We start from the raw sequence: 15,029 nt of genomic DNA, 5'->3' as shown, positions 1-15,029 counted from the left end.
ATTAACTTAAAGTCTGGGCTTATATTTAATTAGAGCGCTCTCCAAATGAACTTTAGACCAAAGGCATTTGCTTTTTTAAACAAACGTCGTACCGACAGCTGTTGCGAGTTTACCCTTCGCAATAAAAAAAAAGTTTCGAGAGCCTTCGTGGGGACGACGCTCCGTTTGGTGAGAGATGGAGTGTTCCGTTTGAAAATTGTACATTTTAATTGGTTTCCACTCCAAACAAACAACTGTCATATGTAATTAGCATGGGCTTAGATTAGGACCGCGATATTCCATTATCAGATCAACCCGAATGTCACGCAGCGTTCCGACCCAACTGGCTCGGGACCAGTCGACTTCAACAAATCGGTCACGGTGTCCCATTTGCTTCCTAACAGAGCCAGAAATAAACAACTCACTACAATAATAGCTATTTTTTCCTCCTTACACTCAGGTTTAATTCGTTAATTAAAAAAAGATTTGTAAGTTAGATGAAAAGCGCACGCAGGACGAAAACTATCCGAGTCGCCGTAACGGAGAGCGGCGTTAAAAAAAAGACGCCGATCTTTTCGCCGTCGGCGCCGTTCGTGGGTCCGATCCGGCCTGAAAGATTATCAGAGAAAGGAAGGCCTCTGTGTTTTATGTGTCTCGGCTGGTGAAAAGGCCTGAATGAGATGTTAGGGGGATTTTAAGGTCAATGAGAAGTTGGAAGAGAAAACAAAGCCGGCGTCAGCAAAACCGCCGCTTAATTAAAGCAAAGAAAACACATTACTTCTAAAGTCCAGGAAGTTAATACTCAGGATTTGTACTGTTGTGAAATGTCATGCAGTAATAAGCAAGAAATCTGCAATGAAAATCAAATGTCCACACACACACACACACACACACACACACACACACACTCACACACACACTCTCTCACACACACACACACACACACATATCTCCTCTACATATCCTTCACTATACAGGAAAGCCCTGGTGTGGATAATATCCTCTCCCCTGCTCCGGCTCCCTCCACCTCCACCTCCACCCCCACCCCCAGCTCCGTGTCCTTTACATAGTGCCTCTGATTTGATTTTATTAAAAACCACCCTGACTGACCTCAGTTTCTCCTAATGACTTTTTCATACATTTCCGAGCATCGTTGTTTGTTACCCTTCTAAACTTTCACCACTGTCTGTGATAATTCACATCTTTACCGCAGGGTCGTCACGTGAATAATAACAACAACGGAGGAAATGAAACTTTTCCTAAAAGCCAAAACTCGAATTGAAAAAGCTGCTTCATCATTCAGAACAATCAGAACAATCCTCTCTGCCTCTGTTCTTTTCTTTTCTTTTTATTTCCTTCTTTTTCTTTTTCTGCCTGGACTCTCTGACGCGAACCGGACCGACATGACCGTTCATTTTCTCCCGCGCGACGAGGTGAGCTACGGCGGCACCTCCAACACCTCCACTACGGAGTGTCCGTTTTAAAGCGAATAATTAGAGACGATTCCAGTGCAGATGTCAGACTGCTGCAGTGAGACAGGATATGAGAAGTCTAGCATTAAATAAATACTTCTGTGGAGACGGCAGCTGCTTCTCCTGACCTCGGGCCTAAAACACAAACAGCGGGCAGGGATCGTGTCTGGAAAGCTGCTTGTTTCTCCATGAACACACACACACACACACACACACACACATGTGGCATGACCAGGGCTAATATCCCCAGCTCATTGTCCTGAGCTAACTAAGCTTCATGAATATTAATGAGGGCAGACTCTCACTTATTTGTTTACATAAGGCACGACCGGTCATCCATATTCAATTACGGTCTCATCGGTCTTCTCATTCAGAGGGAATAATCAGAGCCCTATGCAGATGGGATTGAAGAAGAAGGTGCATGAACACATGTTCGAACATTTCAGGGAAATTCCGTCTCCCCCGCAGGTCACTGATCCGAACTGCACCCCTTCAGACGAGGGCAAAGGGCTTTGAACTTATTCAGGAGAATGACGACGTCCGTAAAACAAACAGCGACACGAATCTGTCGCCGACGGTCGATAAGAGAACCGTCGGACTTCTGGTTTAAAATGACAGGCTGCAGATCAACAATGTCGATGAAAAGGATTCGAAGACGACTTCCGTCTTCGTCGTGAAATTCGGCCGAAGTTTAAAATTTTATTTGTTTATTTTAAGGACGATAAAAATATATAGTTTTATGCTGAGAACTAAAAATATAGGCTCAAAGCTCGAGTTTCAGGAAAATGACAATTATTTCCTCATTTCTTGTAGTGTCCACGTGCTCCAAACACACACACACACACACACACACACACACACACACACACACACACACACACACACACACACACACGTGTGTGCCAAGTAGCCCCTGAGCTGCTAGCATCCTCCGCTGTCAGGAGGCTTTGCTAATGAAAGAAAACCCCGCCATCCAGGCCATGCTTGGGTTGTCAACCCTGATTGGTCGAAGCAGCTCCCTGCCATGGCAGCGGGGAGGGCGGTGCGCTCCGATTAAACGAGTGCAGCATCTCTCTCTTTCTCTCTCTCTTTTCTGAACCTCGCAGGATTTCATACACAGCTCTGGGCCAAATGATTAACATACATGGTCCATCATGTTGATCTCTGCGCATAATTCCCTTTTTAACTGGAATAAAGGCATGAATGTTGCATGCGCTATAACCCCCCAACACACACACACACACACACACACACACACACACACACACATACACACACACGTCTTTTTTCTTTCCCTCGTTTTTTTAATATCCTGTACAAGAGGCTTCATGCCAAGTGGGAGAAAGCATGAGAAGAAGAAGAAGAAGAAGAAGAAGAAGAAGAAGAAGAAGAAGAAGAAGAGGAAGAAAAAAAATCCCCAGCTCCTAGACGAGACGTGGGGGCCGACAGAAAAAGTAATGCGATCCCAACTGGCCGAAGACCAAGAGCAACAAAAACATTTAGATAACCGTGTTCAATAATGAAAGTTTTCAGTGAGGACAGAAATTACATTTCCTCACGATAACAAGGCCTTCCCATAACAAGGCTCGCAAAAACGTCCAAAACGCCCGTGTGCTCATCACTCATGCGCGTTCGCACGTCGGGGGCCATCTGTAATTCTATTAGCTTCCTTTTTTACGAAGGCAGAGGCGTTTTTAACAGCATCCATGCTACAGGGGACAAAGAGAGGGAGGACTCTCATGCGCATACACCATTCGATTGGCAACAAGTCAACATCTGGTAAAGCGTGTCGGTGCGCCGGCTCGTCCAGTCAGACATTAAAGCATGACCTGTCTCACTGAGAAGGGCCTCTTCAAAAATGCAGACGGGGACCATTCTGCGTGGCGCGTTCCCCTTTCACAGGGCTGGAACATTCACATTGCTACCCTTCACGACGAGTCAAAGCGGACTTCCGTCTCTCTGCTGGAAATATTAATGCTGGGAGAAGAAGAAGAAATCGCTTTGTCCTCACAGCACACACTGGGTGTGTGTGTGTGTGTGTGTTTGTGTGTGTGTGTGTGTGTGTGTGTGTGTGTGTGTGTTTGTGTGTGTTGTTCCATTGTCACGTCCAGGTTTCGGCCGATTTGACGTGTTTAAGTCTCACGCCAGCGTGATGACATCATCGAATCAGATATGAAACAGACAAACGGACTTTTATTTAAATACAGCGTTCCGCTTTCTTTCTTTTTTTTTTTTTTGAATATAAAAATAATCACACTTACATTTTATCAATAAAAACACCTCGATGCGATTTAATACCTGCGATATTGAGTGCCTGGCCTTCCTATTGTGTCTAAACGCTGCTGCATAAAGCAGCCAGAGCCTCTATTTACTAGCGGAGAGAGGAGGCCATTACCATACATATTACTTCACGTAATGACAAAATCTGCAGGCATCTTGGGAGGCTCCTGGAATATGAAGCCGCGTGCTTGTTGTCTCGAGTCCTCGACAAACGCATCTTTAGGGAGAGCTGGCCCAGAAATAAAGAGAGAGGCAGGCAGCGTTTTCTCCCGGCTTTCATCTCAGTCACTCAGTCATCCATTCAGTGGGCCATTCAAAACCACTGTGCATTATGCAAAAAAATGCTAATCCTTTTCCGATGCTTTCACACTTGTACAAACCCCCATTCCCCCCAGTGAAAAGCAATTATATCAGTTTACATTTCTGTCAAAAAACAGGATTAATGCATGAGTACTAGCAATGCGGAGGGTTTCCCCCAGTACTAGCTAACGGAAACTAGAGATTTTTTCGAGATGCCTTTCTTTTCGCTCCACCTCGAAAAAAAAAAAAGAAAAAAAAAGTGGAGAGGCTCTAAGAATGTTATTTAATTAGCTGAAGGGAAAAGAAGAGAGTTTTAGTTGCTGTGGAAACTCTTGCCTGACCCGACCTTCTCTGTGCAAGGCCCGAGCAGAATGAGATCCAGTCTGGTCTTTTAATCAGAAACAAATTATGGAAGAATGTTGCCAGGTTGGATGATCCCATGCGCAGTCTCGTTGTCTCTGCGCCCGTACGTCAGGCGCCATGACAAACGATGCAAGCGAAAGGAAAGTCCACCTCTTTTTCGCCCGCCCGCCCGCCCCCCCAGAGCTGAGATTTGCATATGCAAATTCCCACACACGGGAAGCGTGTATAAACAAGTGTCATTGTGAGGCGGATTACTCTGGGATGTGTGTTTTTTTTTTTTTTTTTTTCTTTTTCATTTTAAAGGAGGGGTGTCTGTATACTGGGCCATTAGTCAGCACAATTAACCCTGTCTCCGTAGAGACTAATGAAATTTTGCTATGGTATGACTTAAATTAGATAGCTGGTTATGCGTTTCCACAATCCAACTCCGAATCCATTATTTGCCCCAGGAACAATGAGGCGTTTGTGCTCGGCTGATCTGTGCCAGCTGAACAAACCCTCTGAGCTGACAATTTGCATATGTTAATATAATTAAGCACTAATTACACGAAACTTGCACGCATTCACTCACACTTTCCACAGGCGCTGCGGAGCCCGAACCTAATCCGAGCGTTTAACCCTTCAGACGGCCACTAAGCGAGGAAGAGGAAGGGATAGAGGGGGGCCTCGGCCTCGTCCGTAATGGCCTCGGGGCTGACACCAAACGGCCCCTGCTTAATACATTAAGCCAGCTCCTGACTTCTCAGCTTTCTCCAGAGCGGAGTGTGCTCTGCAGCCTCCTAACCGGACCAAATTCAATTGGGCCTGCAACAAAAGCCCCACAGTTCCTCCGCCAACAATGTGATAATTTTCTCAACGCTGTCCGTGGAATCATCAGGACCGCAGACACACAAACCCAGAGACAGAGGTGGTCTTTATTAAACATGCAGCGCAAGGCAAATCCACATCAAGCACAAACAAATCACTCACTACTCCCGTTTCTTGACGAGCCAGCACTCAGCGATGAGTGCCATGCTTTTTCCCCCCTCCTTAAAATTAAAAATAAGTCATGTTTGATGTTCGATTTGACAGGTATAACTTAAACATGTCTCACACGCACTGACAAACATTTCCTTAGCAAAACAGACAAGGAAAAGATCCTCATAACATCACACCCAGATGTGAGACGATGTGCGGATTTTCAGACGGTAAAGAAATCTTTAAGGGAATCAAACAGCCGTGGTCAGATTAAAAGGGCCTTTTGTCCTCATCTGTCTGCATTTCTTTTAGCAGGCTAAATTAAGCGAGTCTCTTCAAAAGGTGTAAGATGAGACAAATGGGAGAAAAAAAATGTTCTATCGCATCTGAAATTCATGCAGCTGTGCAGAATGTAGTCCAGATGGTGCAGGAGGATCGGAGAAAAAACAAACACCTGATGACGGACAGCGAAAGCTTAGAGGATCACGATAACGCTGGGGTTAAAGAAAACAGAAATAAACCTTTCAACTGCTCTACTGTACAGGACAGAGCGTAATGAATTTCCACAGACGCAAATGTAATAACACACCATTTTTGTGTTTTCGGAGCCTGAGGTTTCAAGCCATTGCTAAATGCTTAATATCGTGCTAAAGCAAAACCTGTATTTTTGCTGAGTGCTTCTTAAAAGGCCTTTTAAGGAAAATATACACTACACACATTTCCCGTAGGAGGAGGGAAAAAAAATCAGTAGGGAATGGACATCTTTTGTTTATTCATGGTGCTTTCCGAAATATGTGCATACATTATGCTGTGTGTGTGTGTGTGTGTGCGTGTGTGTGTTAATTATTACAGCAGTGTTTTAGCGTTCAAATAGATCTCTGGTCATCGCAGAGCCTCTAAGCCAAGCCGAGTGTGTTAATGTCACAAAGGCAGAAACTGTCGAGCCCTGTGCACTGCCTTGGGATTTTCAGTGTTGAACAGCCTTGTAGCAACCGTCGCTGCTGTGGGGGATTTTAAATCATTCGGCCTTTTCCATTAGACTCGAGACTTATTGAGGTGGAAACCATAAAATATGAGGAAGGGAAATTTAATCCTTGAAATATTGATTTGCACATTAATATGGTATAGGCAGAGGGCAATCTGGCTTCATGGAAATGACACAATTTTCGACCCTGAGCAAATCGGATAGCTCAGAAACACATCTGAATATCAGGAGGCATTACAAACCAGGTTTGGAAAGCTCTACAGATTTAATCTGAAACGCTCTACGAGGTCCTCGTCTAAGAAATATGCAGATTTCCAAGCGACAAAACGGTACTCGGAGCAAATCCACAGGCTACGTTTGTGCCTCAGATATAGTGCCGAAAATATGTGATATAATAATGTAATAATAATGTCTAGCATTTTAGCAAATATTAACATCTTCTATGAATAACAACATTTTGCATATGGGTTAAGAAGGTTTATGGAAATACGATCCGATGTGACTGAATTTACATAATTAGCTGAATTTTGCTGTTAGTACACAAGCGACACTGCAGGTTGAGCCAATAACACAAAGTAAACAGAAAAAAAATCGAAAAAATATTTAGAATAATGCAGTAACCGATATACCGAGATATAGAAAAGGAAAAGGAAGAAAGAAAATAAATAGCAGAAAAAAATCTATCAGAAATGTATTTAGTGCAATCGAGAATTTTGAAATATGTACAAATAATAAACGAGTTTATTCATAATAATAATAATAACAATAATAATAATTATTATTATTGTTATTATTATTATTGTTATAATAATAATAATAATAATAATAATAATAATAATAATAATAATAATAATAATAATAATAATAATCCAAACGAGAACATTTGTGAATATATCCTAATCAATTCAGAATTACAACGCAATCTAAAAATACACAAAATAGAGAATTATTATTATTTTTATTTTTATTTTTAAAGCGTTTAAATAGAAAATAAACTGATCTCGCTTAACGCAGGTTAGAAAAAGAAATAGTTTTTTTTAACAAGATAAATAAAGTTAAAGATTATATCCGTGCCGTCCATAAAGCATGAGCATTTTTTGATCATGTAGAAAACGCAAAACACAATCACACACCGATTTTCACACACACACACACACACACACACACACACACACACACACACACACACACACACACACACACACACACACACACACATATCACACACACATATCACACACACTGAAACACAGCCCAACTCCCGAATCTCTGCCGGTTTTTATCCTGCGCTCTCTTCATCGATCCCGGCGTGTCACCGTCGCCCCGTTTCCAATCGGAGCCGAGAACCTCAAACTGGCCCGCAAGCAACGACACACACACACACACACACACACACACACACACACACACACACACACACACACACACACACACACACACACTTGACTCCATCCTTGGATCTCTAAACCCGGTCTCGTAAAACACAGCCACTGAAAACTTGAGGCGTGTAAAGCTGAAGAGAATAACGCAGTAACGGTAAAGGGGAAAGCAGCGAGATGCCTCCACGGAACAAGAGGATGGAACTGAAAACAAAAAGAGAAATGGTAGCCTACCCTAAAAACACGGAAGCGGCGCTGATCAACACGCGTGTGTGTGTGTGTGTGTGTGTGTGTGTGTGTGTGTGTGTGTGTGTGTGAGAGAGAGAGAGAGAGAGAGAGAGAGAGAGAGAGAGAGAGAGAGAGAGAGAGAGAGAGAAACGTCGCGGTCCGGTTTTGAATCTGGGATTTCTCCGAATTCTTGCTTTTCCTCCAAAGCAAGTCCACGCGTGTTTTTCGCGTTATCTCATCCCCCCCCCCCCCCCCTTCTGTGTGGCTTCGTCTCTCTCTTTTCTACAGGGCATCGGAACGGCAGGTATAAACAATGACATGGAGCTACATTGTTAGGACGCAAAAACACACCAGGAACTGTTTGGTGTATGTGTGTGTGTGTGTGTGTGTGTGTGTGTGTGTGTGTGTGTGTGTGTGTGTGTGTGTGTGTGTGTGTGTGTGTGTAAAGCGGTGTGGAATTGCCTGGACTCAGTCTCCTGTTCTAAAGGTTTGGTTCTCCAACATGGTGCAACTCTGTGTTGTTGAAGAAGCGACATGGTCAGATCACACATGTGGCACAAAAACGCACTGTTTGTGCGTCCTGCTATATTTAGCCCTCATCTACACAAAGTCAAAGCGGATCAGAAGGTGAACATCAAGATTGGACTTTAAAAAAAAATCAAGTGCGTATTTTAAGCTAAAAAAATAAAAAGTTCCGTGGTGTCAGTCGAAGCTACGGGATATCGGCTCCGTGACAGCTCTTAAACAGGGCAACTAGTACAACCCGATGTTAGACCGCTAAATATCGCTATACTTTAAAGGGGGAAAAAGAAAAGATCAATATCCTGTCTGACCCGAATCTTACACCAACTACTCCATGAAAGTTGTAGAAAAAAACTTACTCGTCCCCCCCGCAGCTTCCTCCGCTCCTTCTCGCGAAATGTTCTGCTTTTTCGAAGAAATCACATCCAAAGAGAGCGAAAGTTGGTAACAAAAAAAAGGAGAAAAACTCAATAATCCTCCAAGTATCTTGGAAAAAAAAATAAAAATGATTTAAAAAAAAAAAAACACGTATACCCCAGCCGTAAATAAGGACCGGCTGAGAAAAAGAGATAGAAATATAGATAGATATATAGATAGATAGAAAGAGAGAGAGAGAGAGCTAGAGAGAGCGAGTCGATCCTCTGGGTCCGCTCGGTAAAAGCCGCGCCGACGGCCGCCTCGCGCTTTCGGTTGTGTGGCGACAGAGAGGGGGGTCTCAGGGAAAAAAGGAGGGTCGGAAATGAAAATCCGATATGTCTTTATTCGGCTAATTATTACGGTTTAAGCCCTGTTTTTTTAAAGGAAAAAAAAATGGCTGATTAAGTTGAGTGCGCATGTCTGTGTGTGTCTATTCCCGATATGCACTCTGGTAATGAGAGAGAAAGAGAGAGAGGGAGAGGGAGGGAGGGAGGGAGAGAGAGAGGAGAGTGAGGGAGAGAGAGAGGGAGGCGTAATTAGTGAGGTGATCAACAGTCTCCGCATTGCAAACGACGCGCTGGTGCAACTTGGTAAAGGAGATTCAGACTATCGCGATACCTACGTCCGGTCAAAAGGGGGGGCCATGGAGATGGTGGTGGGCAAACACCAACAGCAATCTGATGAACATCCTCTACAACAATAAGAGCACTTTTAGAAGTCATTACTGCTTAAAAAAAGATGACGTTGTTATACGGAGAGGGGGGAAAAATCAGCATGCAAGCCGAGGCGGATTGAGCCACACATGCGCGTTTTAAACAGCAAAATATTTCCAGCTCACAAATAAAAGTGTTCCAGATGATCAGTAACATTCTGCACTTTCACATATGTCAGGTATCGCACCCGATCAAATACTCACGAACACAAAAAGCACAAAACATACCTCAGTGTTAATGACACAGTGCGTGTGTGTGTGTGTGTGTGTGTGTGTGTGTGTGTGTGTGTGTGTGTGTGTGTGTGTGTGTGTGTGTGTGTGTGTGTGTGTGTGTGTGTGTGTGTGTGAAGGGCAAAAATGATCACGGAGAACAATAATGGAGAAAATAAATATATAAACATAATGAGGCCTGATGCTTTATTAAACTGCAGTTAGATCGTTTGCGCGCGTGTCTAGATAATGTTTTGTGAGTAAAAACACGTAGCTGAGATCTGATCTGAGTCACTTTAATAAGTCAAATATATTTTTTAAAAATTAGACAATGTAAGTACAATATTGCGATGCAGCAATTTGAATAGAATAAAATGAGAGCGTATTTATATTTATATAACCCACTGCAGCTGAATATAGTGCAGCAAAGCAGATCAATGACATAAACTACAATTTCTTTTTATTGTTACCTTTCTGTTTATGTTACATAAACCAGGCTACAGGCTTGATGCTTAATCCATAAATGCTAATTCTGTAGGAATCAATAACTCAAGCAGGTTTCATGGCAAACTTCACATGCAGCTTTGCACTAAACAAAAACGGGCCTCCAAAAATAAGCTACAGTAAAAAAAAAAGAAGAAGAAGAAGAAGAAGAAGAAGAAGAAAGAAATAAAGAAAGAAAGAAAAAAGAAAGAAAGAAAAAGGAAAAAATTGAGCTCTGTATTCACATCCTTAAAGTTTTAGATCATGCCAAGACTCAGGACTCGAGTTCTCTGTGTAGTTTTGGTTTCCAAATGCTGAAGAAAGCAGAGAGAGATCGGCTGTGCTTTGTGGGGGGAAAAATCGAAGGCGGTTTGAGTTGAGCTCGGGATCTCATGGTCAGGAGAAGCGATGAGGTCGGTGATAAGGATGCTGTGAGCTGTGCTGGAAAAGCGCGTGCCCTCGGACCGCCATGTCTGGACTTTACGGGTCTTTTGGTCAGCGGAGGCGTGAACTCTTTTGGCCCCCAGATCCACTTTTTTTTTTAAACACCCGAGGGGCAACTGAGCCGACTGTAGCCTACACACAGGCACTATGGGCAGCGGGAGACTCATGAACACACGGAGAGCTTGATTTTTATTTAATTTTTTACCTTCACGAACTACAAACGCGTCGATGCGAAGGTCATTTCTCAGGTTTGCATTTCCGAGGAAGACTTTCAAACTTACCGATTTTAAAGGACTTCTTTTGCATGTCATTTACATCGCATCGTTGCATGTTTTTGACGGATGATGATGTGCACGTGGCTGCTGTTTACACACTTCCAGGCATTTTTTTAATGCGGTTTCTCTCAAATTGTTTTTATTTTTGCATTTATTTGTTTATTTTTTTCACGATGAAATGGACAAAGTAAGTCGAATTTAAAAGGCTGATAGCTTTCTTATGCACTTCCAAATCTAACCCTTTACCCTTTTCTGCAGCTCTACTGCACTATTTCTCTGAGCTGTTTGTAACCAAACGAGGTGTTTATATAATGCTTAATTTTTATTTATAATCTAGAAAAATGTATCATCTTAAATAAGCGTTTACGGTGTTTTGTTTGTTTGTTTGATTGATTGTTTTTATATAGAAAAGTCTAAGTGTATGATGTGTATCATGACAGCGGTTACATATTTATATAGATCTCTAATTGTAATAAAAAATTTTAAAACCAGAAGAAAATCCGATTGTCTAAATAATCTCAGCGATTTTTATTTTTGTAAAATGTTTTAAGAAACGTGTTTAAGAACATAAACCGTTAGATTGTATATTAAGGGATGTGTTTTGTTTGGACTGATAATACATGATAAAAGCGAATCTTTGATTTTTTTTCTCTACAATACACTACATTACCCACGAGGAGCGTGATGCTTCTGTCGGGTTCTGTATGTAAAGTTTCTGGGTGGGTTCTAAGTGCCTGGCGCCCTCTGGGGTGGGAGAGGTCACGTCTGGACACTTTCTGACCCTCTGTACAAAAACAGTCCGAAACAAAAACAATAGATCAACAAAGCGACTTAAATCAGCAGTAGAAAAAAAAAGAAGAAGAGCAGAAAGTCCAGCACACAAGCAGAGCTTCAGAGAGGTATCATTAAAGACTAGAAGTATAAGATGTTCTGGGAACAATGTATCTATTTTTTTATTATTAAAATAATAAATCACAAATGTGTAGAAATATACACAATTAAAGATGTCATATTTCCTGAACACGAGACTCTTCGAATGAATTAAGAATAAAATATTTCACAGACAAACACGACATCTTGAGTGACATCAATGAGCAAACAACATCGATTTGTTTACCTGTAATAAATAAACTCTATCAGATATATCTTTTTTTTAAATCCAAATAATAACACAATTCGCGTCGCAAATCGTCCCGGTCTTTAATGTGTGCAATGAAGCAATCACTTCAATTTCCTATTTATAAAATCTGCGCAAAAATATCCACTATCTGTGAAATCGTCTCCAAAAACGCGAGCGTAAAACCACAAAACCACATCGGGTACTTTATACAACAACAACAACAACAACAGCAACAACAGCAAGAAATGATGCAAATGTTATTTTCTCCACTTTCTATAAAGTGGAAAGTGCATCCCCAGCAGAAGTGAGAATAAAAGCTGAAAGCAGGGCTACCTGTGGTGGAGGAGGAGATGCCGCTCTCCTGGCTCTCCGTGGCTCCGCTTACGGCAGCATATGGAAACTCTTTAGAAAAATGCCTACATTTGGCACATTGTCATTGCAAAGAGAGGAGCGGCGCGATGCCGTTACAGCAGAAAAAAAGGGCCGATAAGTTGAGGGGGGTGATCGGGCTCTGCCTCCCTCCCCTGCCGACTTATCCAACTTTAATTTAATACGCCACAATCATACTGAGATTGCGCGTAATTCCAGCGTGTTTTAATGAGCAGGGAGGACGCACACGGTGTTTGTTTTGTTTTTATTTCCCCTCTTACAATATTAGACAAGAACACATGTTCATGCGATTTCTATTTAATGTGCTTTCGTCCTACTCTTTTATTCATGTAAATGTGTTACACTATTTCTGCTCTGTGCTTCCTTCCAGGAAACATACACGCTAAATACTTAGAAAACCACACACACACACACACACACACACACACACACACACACACACACACACACACACACACACACACACACACACACACACACACACACACACACACGCACGCACAGGCCAATCCGTGATGCAGCTGTAAAAATCGAGAGTCACAAATGCTTGTTTGTAAAACAGTGGACCTGAAATCGATATATCGGGACGTTTGGATCGATGATATAAGCGGAAATCGATGTGCGACACCGGGCGGCGCGTTCACCAAAACCGCAGCAATAATGAGACGGAGTGGAATAAAAAGGGGAAGAATAAGAAAAAAAATAAAAAAAGGAAATGAAGAAGAAGAAGGAGGAGGAGGAGGAGTAAAAAAAAAGGAAAGCGGATCAACACACATAACGATTAAGTTACATTCATTTCCGATGAGAAGCATGTAAAAGGAGAGCATGATCTCTTGTGACACGATGATTGCAAACAGTCCGATCTCAAGAGCAACGTGACTCAATCGCTGGATCTTCTGCGCACTTTCACAGTCTAATCGACACGCATGCCGTGCATGGCATTATTCCTGGAAATAATATGCACGGATATGCAAATTAATCAATGGCCACTTAGACTGGACGCACGTTCGGTGTTTAAAATGAATCAGGATGATGGTGATGACGGTACACCTGGTGGGACAACAGCTCACAGGTGACCACGGCGATCGATAAGAGTGAGCGCGCAGAATTTAGCGCGACAGAGACAGGGGCAAAAAAAAAAAAAAAAACAAGAAAGCAATGAAATGTCGGAAAGTGCGCCCGGTTTTGTCCAGTGTCCAGCACTAAAGAGCACTCAAACGAGCGCGCCTCCGCCCATTCGGACTCCATCCATCCCCTTGTGCCCTCCCTACACTTGGCCCTTGCTCCCTTGGCCCTTGATGCCTCTTTAATAGACAAAGGTGTCTCCTATAGGGCTGAATATGGCTGTCTGGGATTGTCCATGTAGCCTGGTGGCATTTAGTAAAGCAGAGAGATGCTCTGCTTTATTACCGCGAGTCTGTATGAAAGGAACATGAAGCTGAGCTGCACCTGCACTCTTTGTTCCGAGGATAACAATAAAACTCACGTCTTGAGGCCATATTCATTTCAGATCATTTATCACTGAAAGAAACAACAGTCATTCATTTCTTACATTAAAATATCACCCCATTTTATTGTATTATTATTATTATTATTATTATTATTATTATTATTATTATTATTATTATTATTATTATTATTATTATTATTATAGCATTACTAATTCTCTTACCTTTCCATTTACAATTAGTAATTAGTCATTGTTTTTAGACCCACTGAGGGTTTGAAGCCCTGAACTAGGACCTCAGTACCTTTAACTCACATTGGTGATACTGAATATTACTGATATTTTCAAAAATCCTGATCTTTAGAAAGTATTATGATTATTATTGGTATTATTAGTATAAATAATATTGTTCATGTAAATAATGATGTAGTTACTTAAAGCAAATAATTAAGCATATGATTATAAACAGCATTAGTATTTATATTATGACTTATGTAAATTACATTATGTCAATTTTAAATATTATTCTTATTCTTATTCTTATTATTGTTATTTAAATTGCAAGGTTTTAAAGATTATTCAAAATATATTATTATTATTATTATTTAAATTGCAAGGTTTTAACTATTATTCAAAATATATCATAAAAAATACATTATTATTATTATTATTATTATTATTATTATTATTATTATTATTATTATTATTATTATTATTATTATTAAGGATAATAATCGGTTTACGTACCGATTATTCAGAATATGAAATTTTAAATAAACACATATTCATATTATAATACCAGTATTACAAGATGTCATCCAATAACTTTCCAATAACTTAAACAGGTAAATAATCAATAATCAGCTGATGAATCCTGAGTGTTTGGTGTCTGCGTGCTGCATGTCTCTGTATCTGAGCAGTGATGGCGATGTGTCTCTCCCTGTGACAGGAGTGGCTGCTTTATAACCCCATGAGAAATCCCAAGGATAGAAGAGAACATGCTAAAATAGAAGCTCAAAAACTGGACCAACATACACACACACATACACATACACACATACACACA

At 41.3% G+C, this 15,029-nt stretch overlaps 1 protein-coding gene across 2 annotated transcripts in view; it reads right to left on the bottom strand.

The window, feature by feature from the left end:
• Positions 1 to 9,328, bottom strand: part of zfhx4 (zinc finger homeobox 4) — a 74,841-nt gene extending 65,513 nt beyond the window's left edge. For both annotated transcript variants that reach the window (XM_047808670.1, XM_047808672.1), the window contains exon 1: positions 8,825 to 9,328. The gene's annotated coding sequence lies outside the window, so the exon portion shown is untranslated. The remainder of the gene's footprint in view (positions 1 to 8,824) is intronic.
• Between the last annotated feature and the right edge of the window lie 5,701 nt (positions 9,329 to 15,029).

This window comes from Tachysurus fulvidraco, chromosome 25, assembly GCF_022655615.1.
Source record: "Tachysurus fulvidraco isolate hzauxx_2018 chromosome 25, HZAU_PFXX_2.0, whole genome shotgun sequence".
Taxonomy (NCBI): domain Eukaryota; kingdom Metazoa; phylum Chordata; class Actinopteri; order Siluriformes; family Bagridae; genus Tachysurus; species Tachysurus fulvidraco.
This window is presented reverse-complemented; position numbering and strand designations above follow the sequence as displayed.